Source organism: Leucopleurus acutus (assembly GCF_964270905.1).
Source record: "Leucopleurus acutus genome assembly, chromosome: X".
NCBI lineage: Eukaryota > Metazoa > Chordata > Mammalia > Artiodactyla > Delphinidae > Leucopleurus > Leucopleurus acutus.
In genome coordinates, this window is record NC_139148.1 from 36,153,109 (window position 1) to 36,175,941 (window position 22,833).

The following is a 22,833-nucleotide window of genomic DNA, read 5'->3' on the forward strand; positions in this document are numbered from 1 at the left end:
TTTTTTTGGCTGCGTTGGGTCTTCATTGCTGCACGCGGGCTTTCTCTAGTTGTGGCGAGTGGGGGCTACTCTTCGTTGTGGTGCGAGGGCTTCTCACTGCGGTGGCTTCTCTTGTTGCGGAGCATGGGCTCTAGGTGCGCGGGGCTTCAGTAGTTGTGGCTCGTGGGCTCTAGAGTGCTGCCTCAGTAGTTGTGGCGCACGGGCTTAGTTGCTCCGCGGCATGTGGGATCTTCCCGGGCCAGGGCTTGAACCTGTGTCCCCTGCATTGGCAGGCAGATTGTTAACCACTGCTTCACCAGGGAAGTTCCCCCTCACCCCCCCTGCTATCTTTTAATTGAGATCACACACCTGGTCTCAGGACTTAATGAAACTCAGGTTCTTGATGTCTCGTTACAGAAAGAATTCAGTGAGAGACAGAGTGATAGGTAAGAAGTGGATTTATTTAGAGATATACACATTCCATAGACAGAATGCAGTCCCTCTCAAAAGGCAAGAACGGCCTTGGGATAAACACACTCCACACCGAGTGTGGGCCATCTCAGAAGGCGAGAGGCCCTGAAATATGGGGTGGTTAGTTTTTATGGGCTGGGTAATTTCACAGGCTAATGAGTGGGGGGATTATTCCAACTATTTGGAGGAAGGGGCGGGGATTTCCAGGAATTGGGCTACTGCCCAGTTTTTGGCCTTTTATGGTCGGCCTCGGAACTGTCATGGCGCCTGTGGGTGTGTTATTTAGCATATGCTAATGCATTACAATGAGCGTATAATGAGGCTCAAGGTCCGCTGGAAGTTGAATCTTCTGCCATCTTGGTTCTAGTTGGTTCTAATCAGTTTTTGTCATGTCCTATGGCGATGTCATTGTTTTAAAGGTTATGCCCTGCCCCCTTCCCTCCTGTTTCAACATCACTCACATCCCTGAGGAGCTCACAGTCACACTGGGGAAACATAGGGGTCTCTTAGGGGACAATTCAGGGTCAAACTGTGTGGTCTTAGAGAAGAGTACAGTTGTGGAGAGAGAGGACCGTTGTGGGTCAGGGTGGCCTGGGAGGGGTGGGAGAACTGAGCAGAGCCTTAGAGGAGAGACAGGATTATGCAGACAGAAGGATGCATTCTAGGTGGGAGACTGGGCCTGGGAATGTGCATGGCATGTGCTGGGAGTGATTGGGGGTCTGCGCAGACTGACCGGACGGTCAAATTGGGGAAGTTGGGGAAGGCAGTTTTGCAGGAGTGGGCTGAGGTCCTCCCTGAATGCCAGGATGCATTGCAGCTGAAGATGTGGACCCAGAGATGATTATAATGATGTGAAGAAAGCAGGATTTTAGGAGGAATAGCCTGGCTTTTGTGTAAAAATGTACTGTAAGCAAGGAGTGGCAGTAAAAGGCCAACTGAGAAGCTGGGGCAGGAATCAAGAAATGAAATGGTGGGGTTCTAGGCCTGGGGCTTGATGGGGGACTGCAGAGGAAAGAGCAAAGTCAGAGTTTAAAGGGGAAATTAGAATGAGATTGGCTAATGGAGAATGAAGAAAAAGAATCAGAGGGAACGCTATACAATCATGGACCCACAGCTGTTTCCCGAGTGAAACCAGGACCTGGTTTAAATCTCAGCTCTGCCACTTTTGGCTGTGTGACTTGGGCAACTCACATGACCTCTCTGTGCTTTAATATTTCCAACAGTAAAATTCAAATAATAGTAACTGCCACATAGGTTGTCATGAGGTGTAACTGGGAAAATCCACTTGAAACAGGGAACACTGGAGAATTCGAAATGGGCTTTTCTGTCTTGCATTTCTACAGGCCACCTTCTCCCTGGGCAGCCTGAGGAGCCATTTGCTTGGGAGTGAGGAACGTTTTCCTAAGTTTCTTGCGAGAATCGGAGAGAATTTCTTGGAGAACTTAGATCACAGTATTTCTTCCAGGATGGACAGACAGTACCCCTTCTACCGTCGATGGGGCCACGGGACTTGTCTTTGAGGAGGAGGATATGATCTAGAGGAAGTGAAAACCCAGCCTTTGTCCCTTCTGGTCACCAGGAATTGTGGGAAGAAACATAGAGGCAGGGCCAGGAGAGGTGTGGCAGTGGGTCCCAAGGTCACTTTTCTGGGCTTCTGGCCAGGAAAGGGTGGAAAGTTGGAGAAATTGAAAGGGAAGCCAGAAGCAGGAGGCCTTTGACCAGATTCACCTTTGGTACCTTAAGAGGAGACTGGAGGTCACATGGGGAAGTCTTGGTGGTGCAGCATGGTGAGATAGAAGGGCAGGGCTCTAGCCATCCAGGAGTGTCCCATGGTGCTGCATGGCCTGGACAGAAATTTCTGTTCTGGCTGGATTCAGGCTAAGAAGAGGGAGTCAGGCTATAGGTAGAAATTTAGGAGTCCACATCCATTGAGCCCCTAGAGAGTTCTGCCCTGGGAAATAGAGAGTGGTGCAAAGGTCAATTACAGTTTGAGCTCTCAAAAAGTGATCCTTGAAAACAAGCTTGGTGAGCTCACTGACGAACAGGGTGGGGAGACGCATAAATTAGGGAAGATGAGGACAGAAGGCTGGAAGCACCCCCAGCTAAGGGGAGGACGAAAGACAGTCACCGAAAAGGCCAGCAGTGTAGCAGGAAAGCTGGAAAAGTACTGTGTCAAAGAGGCCAGAGACGGCCAGGGCTTCAGTTCCATGAGTGCTCAGGGCCCCCCCACTGCACTGGGCGGCCAAGTGAGGCTAATCTCTGTGGAAAGAGTTGCATTCCCTGCATCCTTCTCATAGTCATGCTTGCCTTACATTTTAGTGTGGGCGGGCTGAATTGTCCAGGCCTTGAGTGTACTTTTCTGGGGGAACCAGAGCGCTCTTGTTGGATCCCAGGCTGACAGGAAAGCATCCTGGAGGCCACCCAGGCCCCTACTGGTAGAAGCCCTGCTGAGGCCACACCTACTGGAGCCAGGACAGATGAGTCAGGGCCTTTGACAGCCCAGGGGAGTACTCCCTGTCAGCGGGGAGCCTGGGTCCTGGCTCCAGGCCAGAGGTCATGGGATCAACTCAGTCCCCGTCTACTTCCATGGCAACCTGGGCAGGGTGGCCCCATCCCAGTGCCAGCATGGCAGAGGCTGTGGGAGTGCCCAAGGGCAGGTGGGCAGGTCACTTCTGTGGCCAGGCCTGCCTGGTCCAGATCCCCGAACTGGGCCAGGAGGGTGTGTTGGGCAACTCTCTGAGGACGGCAGTGGCTGTACACACAACCCCCGATTTCCACATGACTTGCCCCTTCTTGTTCTTCCTGCCCGGGGTCATTTTAGCTGTGCCGTGGTTACTTTCCATAGCACTTGAACTGAAAAAGGAAACTAAAAAGAAAGAGCGCCTCTATTTGGACTCAGAGGGAAGTTTGGGGATGGCTTTTCAAAGCCCTGGTTGAGAAGGGAAGAGTGGGGATGTCATTTTCTGAGGCTCTCGGATGCTTTGAGAAATTATAGAAATGACAACCGTTTATGCGATAATTCATCCTCATGGCACAACATGGATACAGCACAGCCCTGTTTGCCAAGTGGTTTTGAGATTTTTATGATTTGAAACTCCTGTGTTTTCTGCCAACTTTTATATGGGAAAGCTGTTCTCTCGAATTATTAAAGTAGACAGCTCATTCTGGCATTCACCACTGTAGTTTGATCCTGGAGCCTCAAAAATCAGTCTTCTCAGACTTCCCTGGTGGTCCAGTGGGTAAGAATCCGTGCTCTCAATGCAGGGGGCTCGGGTTCGATCCTTGGTCTGGGAACTAGATCCCGCATGCATGCCGCAACTAAGAAGCCCGCAGGCCACAACTAAACATGCCTCAACTAAACATGCCGCAACGCAGATCCCGCATGCTGCAACTAAGACCTGGCACAGCCTAAATAAATAAACTAATTAAAAAATATTTTTAAAAATCAGTCTTCTCACTCAGTAGTCAGTAACATAAACTCCAAGCTTGTTCATTCATTCATTCAGTAAATAGTTTTTGAGCACAAAATGTGTGCCAATATACTGCTTGAAGCTGAGGATGCAGAGATGAAACATATAGTCTATGGGAGCAGGAAGGGAGCAAATAAAAACAAATGTATCCTGGGCTTCCCTGGTGGTCCAGTGGTTAAGATTCTGCACTTCCACTGCAGGGGGCACAGGTCCGATCCCTGGTCGGGGAATTAAGATCCCACATGCTGTGGGGCAACTAAGCCTGTGCGCTCTAGAGCCCGCGCACCACAACTAGAGAGCCCTCGGCATGGCAACTACTGAACCCATGCACTCTAGAGCCCATGTGCCGCAACGAAAGAGCCCGCATGCCGCAACTAAGACCCGATGCAGCCAAATAAATAAATATTCAACAACAACAACAACAAATGTACCCTTCCATTCCATGTGAAAGTGTTATGCTAGGTGGTACAGATGCTGTCTCCTGGGGGCCTCCTGAGCTCACCGGCAGCTGTGCTAGGCAGGTAACTGCTTTCTACCTCAGGGCCTGCCTCTCTCAGCTTCTCAGTTTGAGAACCTGGAGGGGCAACTGGGAATTGTAGGGAGAGAGTGGTTACCAAAGGGGAATGAGAGTTGGTGAAGAAATGCCCCAGCCTTGTCCTCCACTGGGACAGATTTGAGGCATGTTTCCCGCCCCCTCCCCCAAATCAGACGATCCCCAGTGGAATTCAGCCTGGTTGCTCTCAGTGATAATCAACTCATAAACTTATCCTTTATTGGCTTCCCTCTGTCTCACTTTCCCCACTCTTTCACTGGTGATTCCTGGGGTCACCTCTCAAATAACGACCTGCACCCAAGATCCTTGTCTCAATGTCTCTTGGCTTGCTTTGGGGGGAGGACAAACTAAGACAGTAGGGATGTGAACAGTGTCGGGGGGTTATGGGAACACAGAGGAGGGGCCCCTAATCCAGATGGGGTGGGTCATGACAGTTTCACCAAACAGAAAGCCTTGAACCAAGTCTGGTGAGAAGCCTGAGTTGGTCAGGCAATGAGGGAGAAAGGGTTGTTTTCCAGGCAGAGGGGCCAACAAGTGGAAAGGGATAGGTGTGTAGGAAATCGTGGAGGACTGGAAATAGTTCAGAAGGACCAGGATGCAGGGTACGCAGATGTGAGAGCTGTCCAGTGATCATCCTTGCAGCCAGGGCTGGGGTGGGCTCTGAGTCTGCGGGGTCCCTCTCTGCCCTATTCCATTTGCCATCAAGTCCTTTCTCAATTTCAAAATTGGTTCACCATAAGCAAGGCCCCCAACCCAGTCTCCTCCTCCCAACTGGCGCCCGCTGGCAAAGAGACAACAGCTCATATTGAAATGCCAACTTTTTAGCAAAAGTTTAGAAATCTTTCACAAACGTAAGAACAAAAGCACATTTCCACCCTACTGTTTAGAGGGAAAGAATGTGGATAAAGCAGCCATTAGTCAATCGCTTCGTCCTGCAGGAAATATTTATGGCGCAGCTACTGGGAGCCAGGAGGGTGCACAGCCAGCACAAAGAAACGGCAGGCGCTGTTCTCACAGGGGACGTCTCTGTGCCCAACTGCAAGTGGACCTGTACCTGAAGATGAACCATAACGCTCATACCAAGTAAAAGTAGCCAGTTGAACAGAGGGGAAGTTTCTCCTTCCGTTTCTCCTGCTACTTTTCCTTTCCTCACTTCCTCCCTCCCCCTGTCTCCTGCCCTTCTTTCCTTCTTCCTCCCTTTGAAGGAGGAAGGAGAAACAAATGAAATGTAGTTTCCTTCTCTTCAAGTACCCACAAGGGCAGAGCTCACCTTGTTCTTTTGTTTGTATTTATTTTTCTGAACAGGTACTACACACAAGAGAACAGAGGTAACCTGGGAACGATCTTCCTCCTCTGTCCTCTTGTCACTTGGTCCACTCCCCAAAGTGTTCTTGGGACAGGTTTCTTGTGTATCTTCCATAAATATCCTGTGCATTTACCAACATATCTGATTGTATCTATTTTTGGGGCCCCATATAAATAGTAGGATTCTATACACCACCTAAACCTTACATTTTTACCTAACAATAATTCCTGGAGATGTTTCTACATCAGTGTATCTGGAGTGGTCTCATTTTGGAGGCCATACCATCATGTATTTGGCTAGCCTGCCATTGATTAGATATTTAGGCGGCAGATGGTCTTTTGCTGTTACAAACAACACTGCAGTGTATGTTGTTGTTTGATGTTGTTGTTTGTGGATCATCTTGTACACGTGTGGATATACCCGTAGGATGAGTCTTTAAAGGTGGAGTTACTGGGTCAAACGGATGAGCAACTTTAATTTTTTTTTTTGCGGTACGCGGGTCTCTCCCTGTTGTGGCCTCTCCCGTTGCGGAGCACAGGCTCCGGACGCGCAGGCTCAGCGGCCATGGCTCACGGGCCCAGCCGCTCCGCGGCATGTGGGATCTTCCCGGACCGGGGCACGAACCCGTGTCCCCTGCATCGGCAGGCGGACTCTCAACCACTGCGCCACCAGGGAAGCCCCGAGCAACTTTAATTTTCATAGATATTGTCAACTTGCCCTGCATAGAGGTTATGCTTATTTACATGCTGGCCAGCAATAAATGAATAAGCCAGTTTCTCCACGCCCTTTTAAACACAGCATATTAGTTTTCTATGGCTGTGTAATAAATTACCACAAACTCAGTGGCTTAAAACCCCACCCATTTATTAGCTCACAGTTCTGTAGGTCAGAAGTCTGGCATGGCATGGCTGGGTTCTCTGCTCAGAGTCTCACAAGGTTAAAAATAAGGTGTTAGCAGGGCTGAGTTCTTGTCTGGAGGCTCTGGTGAAATATCTGCTTCCAAGCTTGTTTATGTTGTTGGCGGAATTCAGTTCCTTATGGTTGTAGGACTGAGGTCTGCCTCTGCTGGCTGACAGCTGGGGGCCACTCTCAGCTCCTAAAGACTGCCCACAGCCCTTGCCACATGGCCCCCTCCATCTTCAAGTGAACAACAGCTAATCAAATCCTTCTTGTGCTTTGGATCTCTGCCTTCCCTGTCTCTGACCTCTATACCTAGATTTAAAGGACTCATGTGATTAAGTCATGCCACCCAGATTATCCTAAAGTCACCTGATTTGGGAACATTATCACATCTGCAAAATTCCTTCACAGCAACACCTAGATTAGTACATGAGTGAAGAACTGGGAGAAGGTGATGGTATACCATGGGGTGGGGATTTGGGTGACCACCTTAGAATTCTGCCTGCCACACACTGAATTATCAAACTTTTTTTTTTTTTCAAACTTTTTCATCTTTGTAAAATGTGAGAGATGAAAATGGAATTTATTGGATTTTTCTCTTTCTATGTCTGGAAATCTTTTCACATATTTAAGATCCATTTACATTTCTTTGTTTTTTTTTGGTGAATGATATCTGCTTATATCCTGTGCCCCTTTTACTCCTGGGTTTCTGGTCTTTTTCTTTTCCTTAAATTAGAAGAGCTCTTTATACGTTAAGGATCTTTGCTACCTTAATGACTTTGTTTGTCTTATCTATTTTACCTGGAACCCCACCCTCCTCCTTGTTGCCTCCAGAAGCACCATTCATTCTTTACAGCCCAGGTCAAACCCACATTGCCCAGAGGGCCATGCCTGACCATACCAATGCTCATTTATCAACTCCTCTTGACTCTTTTCTTATGCTGTTCTATGTTGGTTACTCTTGACTCCCCAGCTGTGATGTTGAGTGTTTTCATTGCAGGGATTCAAAGAGATTCACATATATGACTGAGCATGTGATATGCATAAAACTAGTATCTGTAAACCGATAAATTGATGCCTTGAACTGGAAGTCAAAAGTGTAGGCTTTGTCTTCACATTTCCTATGTTCATTACAAATACACATCACCATACACCCCTAACAGCCTTGTCTTTGTGACTTCCATCCATTTTTGTAATTATTAAATGATACTACATGAGTAACCTCTCATATAGTCACTCATTTTGTTAGTTAGTTTCTTTCTCTTTGGCATGGTTTAAGTAGTAAAATTTGTCTCCAAATCTAACATTTTGGGATATTATTTGATTTGAAATTAAGATTTTGTCAGAGAATATGTGTTCATTTCTTAAAGAGTCAAGTAGAACTGAAAGGCTCATAATAAATCAGGGCAATCACCCTGCCCCAGCCTTCCCTACTTCCTTCACTTTTCTTCCAAAGCAGATATTTTCAGCCCTTTTCTCTCTTCCTTCTGATATATCTCTCCATATTACTAGTTAATACACTTAAACCACTATGTTTTATTTTCTAAGTTTAGACATTATCTGTGGACTTCCCATCATGGTGATGAAAACTGGACCTTTTCAGATACCCTGATCCCATTTCCCCCCTCCCTCTGCTCCCCCCAACAGGGCTATATTACATTTTTTGGTTAAAACAAGTCAGCATTTCTGTTATTATGGCCAGGCAAACATTCACTGCTGAGCTAGATTGAGCTCCACAGCCACACTTTCTTTCTGACTCAACAGCTCTATAAATGTGGCTATATCAGTAAGGATGCTCTAAGCTGCAAGTAACAGAAAACCCATCTCACCAACAGTGGCTAGAGACTTCCCTGGTGGTCCAGTGGTTAAGACTCCACGCTTCCACTGTAGGGGACATGGGTTCTATCGCTGGCCGGGGAACTAAGATCCCACAAGCCACGCCACACGGCCAAAAAAACCCAACCAAACAAACAAACAAAACAAAACAGTGGTTTAAACCATAAGTCTCTTTCGTACTTTCTTAATGTGTGTAAAGCAGGGAGGCCAAAGGTTGGTTCAGAGGCTTGGCAGTGTCATCAGAACCCAGTCCCTTCCCTCTTTCCATTCTGCAATCCTGTGTCCTGGTTTTCATATTCAGTTTTGCTCATAATAGCCACAAGGTGGTTGACACAGCTCCAGCTGCATCATTCAGGAAGAGAAAGAAAATTCTCCTCCCATGCCTCTGTCTTTTATTTTGTTTGGAGGGGAGGTAATTCCTTTCCCAGAACTCCAAGTGGACTTCCCTTTATATCTCATGGGTCAAAACGAGGTCGCATGAGCTCCCAGCTGCAAGGGAAGCTGGGAAAGCATTTTCACTTTCTATAATGAAAAAGGAGGTGAGGAATGAGTAGCCAACCAATAGCATAAGCCTGTTGGGCTGTTTTTTTCCACAAGTGGCAGAAGACTCAACTTAACATGGCTTAAACAATAGTGAGGTTTGTCATCTTGTAAAAGAAGTCCAGAGCTAGGGAATTCCAGGGTTGCTTAATTTAGCCACTGACTCAACAGTGGCAGCAAAGTTCCAAGCCTTTTCCATCTTTCTGCTAATTGTTGGCTTTGGTCCTCTGGCTGGTCTTGTCATGGTCACAGGGGGGCTGCAGCAGCTGCAAGGATCACAGAGCGTCAATTGTATTGAAGAGAGGATGTCCTGTCTCCTTGTCTTTTCTTAAGTGTGAGAACTTTCTTGGAAACTTCACAGCAGACTTCTTCTTGGGTCTCATTGACCAGTGTTGTGTCACGTGTTTATTTGTAAACCAGTCACCATCAAAGGGGATAAATTACCATGATTGGCTTTGACTAATCAGTATTCTCCCTCTGGGGGACAGGAGGAGTCCCAACACTCCTGAAGTAGATGAAACTGACATATACTTAAACGAAGTCAGAGTTCTATTAACAAAGAAGGAGGGATGGCTACTGCAGATAATTTCTGCCACACCATTTTTTCCTGGAGTTTATAATTGCCTTGATTTTTTATTCACCTATTTTTTAAAATTCCATGAATATTTATTGAGGCTCTACTAAATTCTAAGCACTATTCTAGGTGTTGGGTATTCCTCTTAAACAAGAAAAACTTAGTACTTGGTTCTATGGACTTTACAACAGGATCATACAGGTTAGGAACATTGATTAGCGGGTAGTTGTCTAAGCTGTTATTAATAATTATCTCCCGCAAGTACATGCGTCTACATGTACTTGTTTGAGGAACTCAGTCTGCTCAACCATTATTTATTCTTCTTTAAACTTTCAAACATTTCTTGACCTGACTCTGAATAATTAATTTGAATTCTTAGGAGAGGTTTTACAGTTTCAATGGTCAATTACTTTTCAGATCCCTCAAAATGGATAATCAACAAAACAATCTCACTTCCCTAGAAGTGAAAGGACCAATATTTTTGTTTTCTTGTGATGAATACTTTTAGGAACATCCAACCATTCCTGATAATGTTTAACTACTGTTCTCATTGAGAAATAAAGAAAGATGAGACACACTATGATATAGAAGGAAGAGGGATTTTTAAAAGACTTCATGCTTTTTTCAGATAATCCTATTCAGGGCGCTTTCCCCCCTATTGAATTAGAATAAACAATAGATGGTCTCAAGATTTGCCTCTACTGTCCTTAGCAATTGTCTCCTGAAATTTCATTTTTAGGAACTACAAAATTTCAGAAGTTTTTCTTTCTTCTAAACCCTACTGTAACTTTGTAAGTTTTGCTTCTCCAAAGTCAGTATTTATACTTTGAGCAGATGTGCCGGCAATCTCAGTAGCATGTTCTTTATGGCTCATAACAATGACAATATTTATGTAATCACTCAGTTAACTACCACAGTAGAATGTAAAGTTCAGGGGCTTTCACATTAACTATAGTGTTTTCATAAAAAATTTTAGTAATGATAGGAACAACTTTTTGTTTGAATTTAGAGAAATCTTTCTAAGAGATAAAGTTTCACTCAATACCACTGGCTAATTCTTTTCTTTTTTCCCTAATTAATTATTTATTTTTTGGCTGCGTCGGGTCTTAGTTGCAGCACACGGGATCTTTCATTGCAGCGCGTGGGCTTCTCTCTAGTTGTGGCGCGCAGGCTTAGTTGCCCTGCGGCATGTGGGATCCTAGTTCCCCAACCAGGGACCAAACCTGCATCCGCTGCATTGCAAGGCGGATTCTTAACCGCTGGACCACCAGGGAAGTCTCCCACTGGCTAATTCTTAAGAGTCTTTGGGGGACTTCACTGGTGGTCCAGTGGTTAAGATTCCCCGCTTCCACTGCAGGGGGCGTGGGTTCAACCCCAGGGAAGTTCTGCATACCTTGAGGTGTGGCCAAAAAAAGAAGAAAAAAAAAATTGAGGCTTTGGAAGAAAACTCTTCTACAATTGTTCCACTTTTTGTTAGTGCTGATAAAATATTGGCTTTAAATATGTGAAAATTGATGTTTAGTACAATCTGAAATCATGGTTGTGTTAGGTAATGGGGTGATCCACTTAAATGACAACTGTTTATTTGACTATAAAAGTACTCTTCCATTTTAATAGAATAATTTCATGAAAATTTTCTTCACAGACATAATAGAAGCTGCAGAACGGGTAGGGAACTGATGGTTCTTTGGCTGTGTTTGTGAAGTCAGATTTCCCACTGTAAAAAACATTCATGCTGCTTTTCCACTGAGTATAGATGGTACAAGGTCAACATTTTTAAAACTACGTCTTCTTCTCATGCCTTTTGCACTCATTTTGACACTGAAACAAAAAACTGCATTTAAATATTTCCTTGAAGGTTTCCCCAAACTCTTCAAACAGCCTGGAACGGTTGACAAAGTTAGGCCAACTGATTCAGGCACAGCCCGCCACAGACAGCCATGGAGCATTCCCCTGGGGGCCCAGGCCTTCAGCTGGTGAGGAGTTGCCCAGTGCTTCCCAGCCTCCCACTGGACTTTGCCCCTTGGCACTCCAGCTCCTGGTGCTGCATTTTCCCGCTCAGGTCCAGTCCTCCTCTTACCCTTTGGTCTCCTTGAATGATCTCAGCTACCTCAGGCCTGGCGCTCACCGGGCTCACCGAACTTGGCCTTGCCACCAGCTCTTTCTGTACGAGCTGCATCCTGCAGGGGTCCTGCTCTGGCCTGGCCCCAGGATGGACCCCTGGACTTCCTGGCCACTCCTCACCACGGTAGAGTCATGCCCCATATTACAGGGATAGGGATGAGGTGACTGTCAGGTCCCGAGGCCTGCCTTTCAGGGTGTGTCATGTTACCCCCCAACCCCCCACCATGCATGCGTCCCTGCCGAGGACAGGCTTTGACATCCACTTCCTGATTACCGAGCATCCTGTTGGACTTCCTGATGGTTGTGCCCCATCCATCCATGTTACGGCGTGATCTGATACACCTCACCACCTGCATTCAACAGACCTCCCTTTGCCCTGTTTACCAAAGGGCCTTTCCACCTCCACAGGCCACCCTCTCCCTGATTTCCAATTGAGGCTGCAGTGTTGCATAATTATAAACTTCCTCGAGTGCTTTCTGTGTGCTGACGCTGCACTGTTTCCCATGGATTAGCTCCTTAAGCCTAGTTACAGCCCTGTGAGGTAGATAGTATGTTCAGCCCATTTCACAGCTGAGGGAACTGAAGCTTCCAGAGTTCCTGTCACTGGGCATGGGTCACCGCAGCTTTCCGATTCATTCCTGGCAGCCGAACTGAATGACTCATGTGGCCCTATGCTAACTCATCATCCAGCTAACAGGTAACCTGTCAATTCACCTCCCTCTATCCAGAACATTCCATTCCTTGATCACTAGAGCTTTCATCCCTACGGCCTCTGAGACTAACTCATAATGCCAGCTGCCCGTTAATATCTAGCGAGGCTTCTCCTTGCCCTGGTAGGACACAGTGCCTGTCAGCTTTAAGGGAGGCCAAAGGGATACCCTACAATGAGGGCAAAAGGGAAATATGGCATGGGCCAACAGACATTGGGCTCCATGCGGACAATCAGAGAAAACAACCCAAGACTCTCCTCCCTCCCACTGCTTCAGCTGTCCCTGTTGAAAAGCTAAAGCCCACTTTCTCCACCCATGCAGGCTCACAGGCTTCCTCAGCCCCGTGGAATTCCACTGTCGGTGGCCCCTCTCTAGGCACCCCACAGCATCTTCTGCCACTCCCTGCCTCAGCTGGCTCATCGAGAGCCTGCCCCGTTTCCTCCCCCTGTGAGTTTCCTATCACTGCTGTAACAAATGACCGCAAACTTAGTGACTTAAAACAATACCCATTTATCATCTTAAAGTTTGGAAGGTTAGAAGTCCAGACATTAAGGTGTTGGCTGCGTTCCTTCAGGAGCCTCTAGGGGAGAATACATTTCCTTGCCTTTTCCAGCTACGGGCTGCCTGCATTCTTTAGCTCACGGCCCCTCCCTCCATCTTCAAAGCCTTCAGCGTAGCATCTTCCAATCTTTCTCTCAATGTCTCTCTCTTTCTCACCTCTGCTTCCATCATCACATCACCTTCTCTAGCTCTGACCCTCTTGCCTCCCTCTTAGAAGGACCCTTGTGATCACACTGGGTCCAGCTGGATAATCCTGGCTAATTTCCCCATCGCGAGATCCTGAACTTGGTCACATGTGTAAAGTCCTTTTTGCCACATAAGGTGACACAGTCACAGGTTCTGGGGATTACCATACCTCCCACCACAACAGCCTGCCCACTAGAGATGGGAAGCAGGAGGACACGGGGGAGGAAGTACTGGGTTGTGGCAGAGACCTTGGCTACCTCTAGTTAATATGTACTGTGGGAAGAGGAGGTGGATCAGAAGCACCAGAGGAAACCTGATTTTCTTCTCAGGAAAAGGCAAAGGTCTTTCCTTAGACAAATTTGGAGAAGCTCAATTCTTCCTTGCCCTACCCAGCTGCCTAGTGGGGAGATGGCAAAGGGATGGGGCCGCCCATAAACCAGGTCATCTTAGCACACCCCATAAGATGGATGGCCAGAAAGGAAAGCCACCACTTCCACACACATACCTACTCTTGCCCTGTCCATGTCCTATCCCCTGGCCTTGCCCCTGTTCTATCTCTGCTTCTAACCTGGAGACTTGCCTGCTCACCGTACTTTCCCATCCTTGGCCCCAATGGTTGTTGAACCAGGCCCACCCTCTGGCTCTTCCTACTTCAGAAGAAATGTGTCTACCATCCTTGGTCCCCTGAATGCCAATCACTGTACCTCAAGGAGGAGGACATTGCTCAGGGAACTGTTCCCTCGCCCACAGGCATTCTGACCAGAATGTGCTGCACACACAATCTTCCCTCAACAGAACATGGGTCACTGTGAGCTCAACTTTGTAAATAATTGTAAGGTGGCGTGTTTTTTTTTTCTTCTTTTTTTCAGCCCCACGATCTCAAACAATGCTTAATGATTCGGTTCATGTAGCTATAATTCATCAAGATCTTGGAATTTAGGGGGAAATGATGATTTGCAGTGACATGCAGATCGACTATTTAAAATCACGGTTGTCCCAGAATAGCCAGGACATATGCTCAACATCTGGAAAACAACCATATGAATGGTGTGACCGCAACAGATACCAGAGAATTGGGAATTTTAAGAACTATACTGAGGGTTTCTGGGTCCTAAGAACAGCAAAATGAAGTCCTTGTAGATTATAGAGCAAACTTTTTATTTTTCAAACCCTCTTTATTATAAAATAAAACACAGACACAAGCAAAGCAAATGTATGACAATGAATTATTTTAAGCCGAACATCCTTTTAACTACCACCTAGGTCAAGAAATAGAGCTTTGCCGGGTACCCTAGAAACCACTTCATGTTTCCCATCCCAATCATAGCCCCCTGCCTTGCCCAGAAGTAACCATGATCCTGACTTTTATGTTAGTCACAAAAAAACAAGTGTTTTATCAACCAATTTTGCATCCCTACAGTAAGTTTAGCTTGTCTTTTAAAAAACATTTTTTATTGGAGTATAGTTGATTTACAATCTTGTGTTAGTTTCAGGTGTACCGCAAAGTGATTCAGTTATACGCATAATCATTCTTTTTCAGATTCTTTACATATATAGGTTATTACAGAATATTGAGTAGAGTTCTCTGTGCCATACAGTAGGTCCTTGTTGGTTATCTATCTTATATATAGGAGCGTATATATGTTAATCTCAAGTTCCTAATTTATCCCTCCCCCCGTGTTTCCCCTTTGGTAACCATAAGTTTGCTTTCAAAGTCTGTGAGTCTGTTTCTGTTTTGTAAATAAGTTCATGTGGCATTTTTTAGATTCCACATATAAGTGATATCACATGATATTTGTCTTTGTCTGACTTACTTCACTTAGTATGATAATCTCTAGGTCCATCCACGTTGCTGCAAATGGCATTATTTCGTTCTTTCTTATGGCTGAGTAATATTCCATTGTATATATGTGCCACATCTTCTTTATCCATTCATTTGTCGATGGATGTTTAGGTTGCTTCCATGTCTTGGCTATTGTAAATAGTGCTGCAATGAACATTGGGGTGCATACAGCTTTTTGAATTATGGTTTGCTCCGGATATATGCCCAGGAGTGGGATTGCTGTGTCATATGGTAGTTCTATTTTTAGTTTTTTAAGGAACTTCCATGCTGTTCTCCATAGTGGTTGTACCAGTTTACATTCCCACAAAAATATGGAATGCTTCATGAATTTGTGCGTCATCCTTGTGTAGGGGCCATGCTAATCTTCTCGGTATCGTTCCAATTTTATTTTATTTATGTTTTTTTATTTCTTATTTTTTTATTTATGTTTTAATAAATTTACTTATTTGTTTATTTATTTAGGCTGTGTTGAGTCTTCGTTGCTGCGTGCTGGTTTTCTCTAGTTGCAGCGAGAGGGGGCTACTCTTCGTTGCGGTGCGCGGGCTTCTCATTGCGGTGGCTTCTCTTGTTGCAGACAACGGGCTCTAGGTGCACGGGCTTCAGTAGCCGTGGTTCGCGGGCTCTAGAGCTCAGGCTCAGTAGTTGTGGCACACGGGCTTAGTTGCTCCGCGTCATGTGGGATCTTCCCGGACCAGGGCTCGAACCCCTGCATTGGCAGGCGGATTCTTAACCACTGCGCCACCAGGGAAGCCCACGTTCCAATTTTAGTGTATGTGTTGCCGAAGTGAGCACTAGCTTGCCTTTTAAAAACTTTTATTTAAATGTCTTCTAAGTCACTTTTAACTTATTTCCCCCCTTCCATCCCTTTCTTTTCTTTTTTTAAATAACTTGTTTGTTTGTTTTAATTTATTTATTTTTGGCTGTGTTAGGTCTTCGTTGCTGCACGCGGGCTTTCTCTAGTTGCGGTGAGCGGTGGCTACTCTTCATTGCAGTGCACGGGCTTCTCACTGTGGTGGCTTCTCTTGTTGTGGAGTACAGGCTCTAGGTGCACGGGCTTCAGTAGTTGCGGCACGCGGGCTCAGTAGTTGTGGCTTGTGGGCTTAGTTGCTCCGCGGCATGTGGTATCTTCCCGGACCAGGGCTGGAACCCGGGTCCCCTGCATTGGCAGGTGGATTCTTAACCACTGCGCCACCAGGGAAGTCCCCCATCCCTTTCTTTTCTTTACAGTTTATCTGTTGAAGGGCCTGAACCATTTTGTCCTGTAGGGTTTCCATTATTCTGGAAGTTGTCCATTCATATTCATGGCCCATTCCTCTGCCCTCTATCAGAGGAGACTTGGTCTGTGAAAAGGAGAAATGGCAAACATGACCACCTTACCGGCTCATCCATGGTCTTTTCCCAGAGATCTTGTGAGGGGGACTGGTGCATACTTAGCTCTCCGTGTCTGTGGTGACTCCTGTTTCCTCAGCCTGGTCTACTGGGCTCTGAGCAAGCCCAGCTGTCCTCATGAAACTCCCTCCTGGTGCCCCCCACCCCATCCCAGGGCCAGGGGACCTCGCACACAGCCACAGTGCCTGGGCTTCATTCCCACCTCTGGCTGGCTCCAGTGAGGTTGTGTGGGAAGCACCCAGCCCTCTCCACAAAAGCTGCTGTAGAGCCTGCCTGGGACGGGGCTTGTCTTCCCATAAAACGGCCTTGCAGTGGGTCAGGCAATCTCTGCCCGTGGTAATGCATCTGGCAAGTGGCTTCAAAAGTGAGCCTGTATGGGGGACAGGGGGCAAGATAGGGGTAGGAGATTAAGAGATGCAAACTACTATGTATAAAATAAATAAGCAATGAGGATATATAGTACAGCACAGGGAAATTTGGCCATTATTTTGTAATAACTTTAAATGGAGTATAATCTATAAAAATATTGAATCAACACAAAAAAGTGAGAGTGTATTCTGTGAAGCACAGGTGAGCCTGGAAGTGTTTTTTTGTCACAGTCTTTTACTGTTCTGTCCTGTGTAGGCCTACAACATGGGCTGGGCTGCCCCAGGAGGCAATGGGAGGTCCTAATCCAATATTGCCCTGCAACCTGGGTAAGAGGGCCCGGCCCTGGGCTCCATGCTTTGGAGGGTGCCACAAACCACAAGAACATACAGAATACATACGGTAGAGAGTGCGTGGGCATCTCCGCCTTGGAATCCAGTGGTCAGTGCTGGCAGAGCCCTGAGCCCGGAGCTGGTGTGACTCACAACTGTTCGGGCCCCAGGGAAATACTTCTGCGCAGCGGCTTACACTGTGTTTTCAAAATAAAAGGCGACTATTTCTGGATGCTGTGAAGGTCTGTGGGCTGTGCCTCCCCTGATCTTGGAGAGGCCACTGCTTCAGAGGGCCGGGAGACTTTGAGCTGCAGAAAGTTGAGGTGAAAGAAAAGACAAATTGATTTGTCAAACCCTTCCTTCCGGAGAGCATGAATGCAAGAGATTCACACATAATCAAGTATAATTTCCCATTGACGCTGCACGTCCGCATTCTTGTTTGCCTTTGTGGTTCCAGAGGTACCACATGGTGGCTAGGAGCACCATGAGACATTAAAAAATTCGTAGTACTCTTTTTTGTTAAAAAATAAATTTATTTATTTATTTTTGGCTGCATTGGGTCTTCGTTGCTGCGTGTGGGCTTTCTCTAGTTGTGGCGAGCAGGGGCTACTCTTCGTTGCGGTGCATGGGCTTCTCATTGCAGTAGCTTCTCTCTGTTGCAGAGCATAGGCTCTAGGCTTCAGTAGTTGTGGCTTGCGGGCTCAGTAGTGGCTCGCAGGCTCTAGAGCGCAGGCTCAGTAGTTGTGGTGCACGGGCTTAGTTGCTCCGCGGCATGTGGGATCTTCCCGGACCAGGGCTCGAACCCGTGTCCCCTGCATTGGCAGGCGGATTCGTAACCACTGCACCACCAGGGAAGCCCCATATTACTCTTAAATCTATAATATGCATGGTACCTACACACACACACTTGTAATGTGCAGGAAACCTGATGTCAGCTCTCTACTATGGAGCCCAAAATGGGCATTGAACACTAATAATGCAAAAAGCTATGTATTTATAAAAACAGTTACCAAGATTTAATTAAACTTTCAAATTAATAAAATTTCAGTATGATTTAAATAATTTTGACTTTAAATTCTGATGTATACATTTTAAATAGACATGTGCTATGGGGGCCTGTGGCTGTCTTCTTTTTTTTTTAAATACGTATTTATTTTTTTGGCTGCGCCGGCTCTTAGTTGTGATTGAACCTGGGCCCCCTGCATTGGGAGCACAGAGTCTTACCCACTGGACCACCAGGGAAGTCCCAACTGTCTTCTCACCTCAGGGCCAGACCTTGTCCTGGCCCCAGGCTCCCAGGCAGCTCAGAGTAATGTCCCAGAAGCCCTGTTAACTGCAAACTGCTTTCTTTAAAGCTCAAGACCTGAGCCATTCTCCTTTTTTTGGGAAAAAAAAAAAAAAAAGAAAATTTATTTATTTATTTATTTAAAATTTATTTGGCTGTGTTGGGTCTTAGTTGCGGCACGCGAGATCTTCTCTAGTTGTGGCATGCGGGCTTAGTTGTCCCATGGCATGTGGGATCTTAGTTCCCCGACCAGGGATTGAACCCACGTACCCTGTATTGGAAGGTGGATTCTTAACCACTGGACCACCCACGTACCGTGTATTGGAAGGTGGATTCTTAACCACTGGACTACCATGTACCCTGCATTGGAAGGTTCATTCTTAACCACTGGACCACCCATTCTCCTCTGAGGATGCTACAGTTTCCTCCCTTTCCCCTTTTTGCCTCTATCTCTAACATTTCTATTATGACCACAGATTAGTTGATTAATTATAATCCTAAAACCCTTCAACTGTTTTGTGGTAGCCCGGAGTAGTAAGATGTCAGGATTTCTTCTCTTCAAAACTTTTCTGCTGCTTCCAAATTCTCCACTTTTCTAAATTTTCAAGTTTTCCAAATGACGTTTGTCATCTGAAAAAAAATTTGTCATCAAATTGTTTGTCATCAAAGAAAAAAAAAAAGACACACTTCCGTTGTTGAGAAGGATGTAACTCTTTTTGATCAGGAATCTGATTCCAATAGACTTTCAGAGGATTGATTCAGTCATTCAGTGACTATTGGCTGAGTGTCTACTATGTGCCAGGCACCATTCTGGAAGCTGGGGAGAGAAGAGCAAAGCTTTATTCTTTGGGGAAAAAAAACAAAACAAAACCACAGGATGAAGCCAAATGGATGATGGTTGAGAATGAGGAAAGTCAGGAACAGGTGACAACTCTGAATTGTTTTGGGATTAGTTTATTTTGTCCTCCAACTAAGTCTTCCGACCTATGAAATGATTTCAATATTCTGTACACAAGTTATGCAACAAACCCTATTTTATTGTATTGTATTTTATTTTCTTCTAGTTTTATTGAGATATGTTGACATACAGCACTGGATAAGTTTAAGGTGTACAACATGATGATTTGACTTATATACTTCATGAAATGATTACCACGATAAGTTTAGTGAACATCTATCATCTCATATAGATACAAATTAAAAGAAAAAGAAAAAAATATTTTTTCCTTGTGATGAGAACTCTTCGGATTTCCTCTCTTAATAACTTTCATATATAACGTATATTATATATGATACATAATATATAACATATATATAACACATTATATATAATATAATGTTAATTATATTAATCATGTTGTACATTACATCCCTAGTACTTACTTATAACTGGAAGTGTGCACCTTTTGACCACCATCATCCAGTTCTCCCTCCCCCCAACTCCACCTCTGGTAACCAGAAATCTGATCATTTTTTCTATGAGTTTGTTTGGTTTTGAAATGTAATTGACCTACAACACTATGTTAGTTCCTGGTACACAACACAGTGATTCGATATTTCTACGCATTACAAAATGATCTTCATGATAAGTCTACTTTTACCATCTGTCACTATGCAAAGATATTACATAGTTGTTGACTACGTTCCCCATGCTGTACATTTCATACCTGTGACTCATCTATTAATAAACCCTTTTAAATGGATAATTAGTTATTATTCCAATGAAATGGAATAAATTTTATAGGTTAAATATATTCATTTACACGTTTCTTAATTCTCTAGGGTAGAGCAGTTGCCCACTCACTCCTTTGAAAGATAAGACAAAGACATAGACAGCCACCCAGGGGATTCACAGGAAAGCTGGGACCAGAATTTGGGGAGACAGAATTGAGTCACTGATTAACTAAGGTGCTCTGCTGAGTGACCTGGGACAATTCCTCTAACCTTTTGAGGAGATTCTGCTAAGTTGTCTTTAGTGTTATCTATCGCCTTATCTTAAGCACCTCACTTCCCTGGGGTTAAACCTGCAGTCTGCAAACCTGAGGTCTGATTCTGCCACAAAGCTCTATTTTCGGCTCCCTCAGCTAACTACTCTTCTCAACAACTCTGCTTTTCTCCTTGTGACATCACATAAGTCCTAGGAGTTGTCCTTCCCAGTCACTGAAGGGCTGTGCTATCTGTGGGAATATAAAGGTATGAGTATGCTTCGGCCCCAAATTTTATCTGACCGGTAGACATGAATGATAGATGTATTTGTATCCCAGACTTCTCCTTGGAGTTTCAGCTTAAATCTCCAATCGCCCATTAGCCATTTCACTGACTTCCAAGGGCTGTGCCGCCTCACATGTCTCAAACTGGCCTCATCACTTTCCCATCTACGTTATGTTTTTCCTCCTGTGTTCTCTTAACTGATGGCAACTCCATCTAACTAACCTAGCGAGCTCTAAAATGGAATCATTTTTGAGATTTTTTTTGTGACGTACGAATGCTTATGTTTAAAAATTCATGGAAAAAAGCCTTAGTGAGAATGCATAATAATGAAAATCAACCTCTTTCATGGAGTCATGGGGTAGAAGACAAGTAGCCGCCTCCCCAGGTGAGAAGTCTACTGCAGATTTTGCATTGGTCGAAGATCTCAGCTTCTCGCTCAAAGAAATAGCAGGGACAGTTCTTTTTTGTGTGTTTGTTTTTATTTTTATTGAAGTATAGTTGATTTAGAATGTTGTGTTAATTTCTGCTGTACAGCAAAGTGATTCTGTTATACATATATATATTCTTTTTCATATTTCTTTCCATTATGGCTTATCACAGGACATTGAATATAGTCTTTTTTTTTAAATTGAAGTATAGTTGATTTACAATGTTGTGTTAGTTTCTAGTGTACAGCAAAGTGATTCAGATATATATATATATTCTTTTTTCAGACTCTTTTCCATTATGGTTTATTACAAGATATTGAATGTAGTTCCCTGTGCTATACTATACTTATACTTTATTTTCTATCTATTTTATATAGAGTAGTGTGTATATGCTAATCCCAGGCTCCTAATTTATCCCTCCCCTCCCCTTTCCCCTTTGGTAACCATAAGTTTGATTTCTATGTCTGTGAGTCTATTTCTGTTTTGTAAATAAGTTCATTTGTAGCATTTTTTAGATTCCACATGTAAGTAATATCATATGATATTTGTCTTTGTCTGACTTGCTTCACTTAGGATGATAACTTCTAGGTCCCTCCATGTTGCTGCAAATGGCATTATTTCATTCTTTTTTATGGCTGAGTAGTATTCCATCGTATATATGTACCACATCTTCTTTATTTGTTCATCTGTTGATGGACATTTAGGTTGCTTCCATGTCTTGGCTATTGTAAATAGTGCTGCTATGGACATTGGGGTGAATGTATCTTTTTGCATTAGAGCTTTCTCTGGATACATGCCCAGGAGTGGAATTGCTGGTTTTTAGTTTTTAAGGAACCACCAGACTGTTTTCTATAATGGCTGCACCAATTTACATTCCCACCAAGTGTAGGGAACTTCCCTTTTCTCCACACTGGAATAGCAGGGAGGGTTCTATAATGCCCCCAGCATGGGGGCGGGGGCCCTGGGGTGATGGGGCACACCATGATGACGCCAGGAACTTGACAACTGCTGAAAAAGGCAGGCAGAGTGGGGACAGTCAGTCCGCTGGAAGGGCAAAGTTCAGTTCTGGCCTCATGCCTCTTCCTGGCCAGCTGCCAAGCCTCTAGCCTCGGCATTTGAAACTTGAATATTTTGTAAACTGACCCCAAATTGAAGAGAGAAGTTTACTTCCATTGGAGGGGGGAAATGGCATCCCTGGTGTTAGGGACTGTAGAAGGAGCAGCTTCTCCTCTGTCACTACCTGGTGGAGGGAAGGAAACAGGGAAGGCCTCAGTGAGGGGCTTTCTTATTACCTAGCTTCAGGCTAGCTGTTGCCTGGTTGACATTTCACTTAGCTGTGATGGAACTTCCTACAAAAGCATGGTTGTTTCCTTATGTTAGTAGAACTGGAGGAAAGCCTGTCAAACTTACTCTTGCCAAGGGTCTGGATGATTACTTCCTTCTTGAATTCATTTTGATCTGATCAGTTTCCCAGAGCCAGTACCATGCTTAGATCTGGGCTAGAGGGACCCCTGCCTCTGAAATGTGGTCCACATTTCAGAGAGCCATACAGGTCATAAAAACACACTTATTAACAAGCACATGGGCACCTCTTAGCTTAGGATCAGCTAGTCGGCATTGGCACAGTCTGGCCTGTGACCTCGAACATCCACCCCCATTACTGACTGGTGTTCAGGCATCTTGTGTCCTTCAAACCAAAGGTGACCAGAGCCACATGCTGTGGAGACTTGTGGGTTGGGCTGCTGAGAACGCCAGAGGTGGAGAGCATT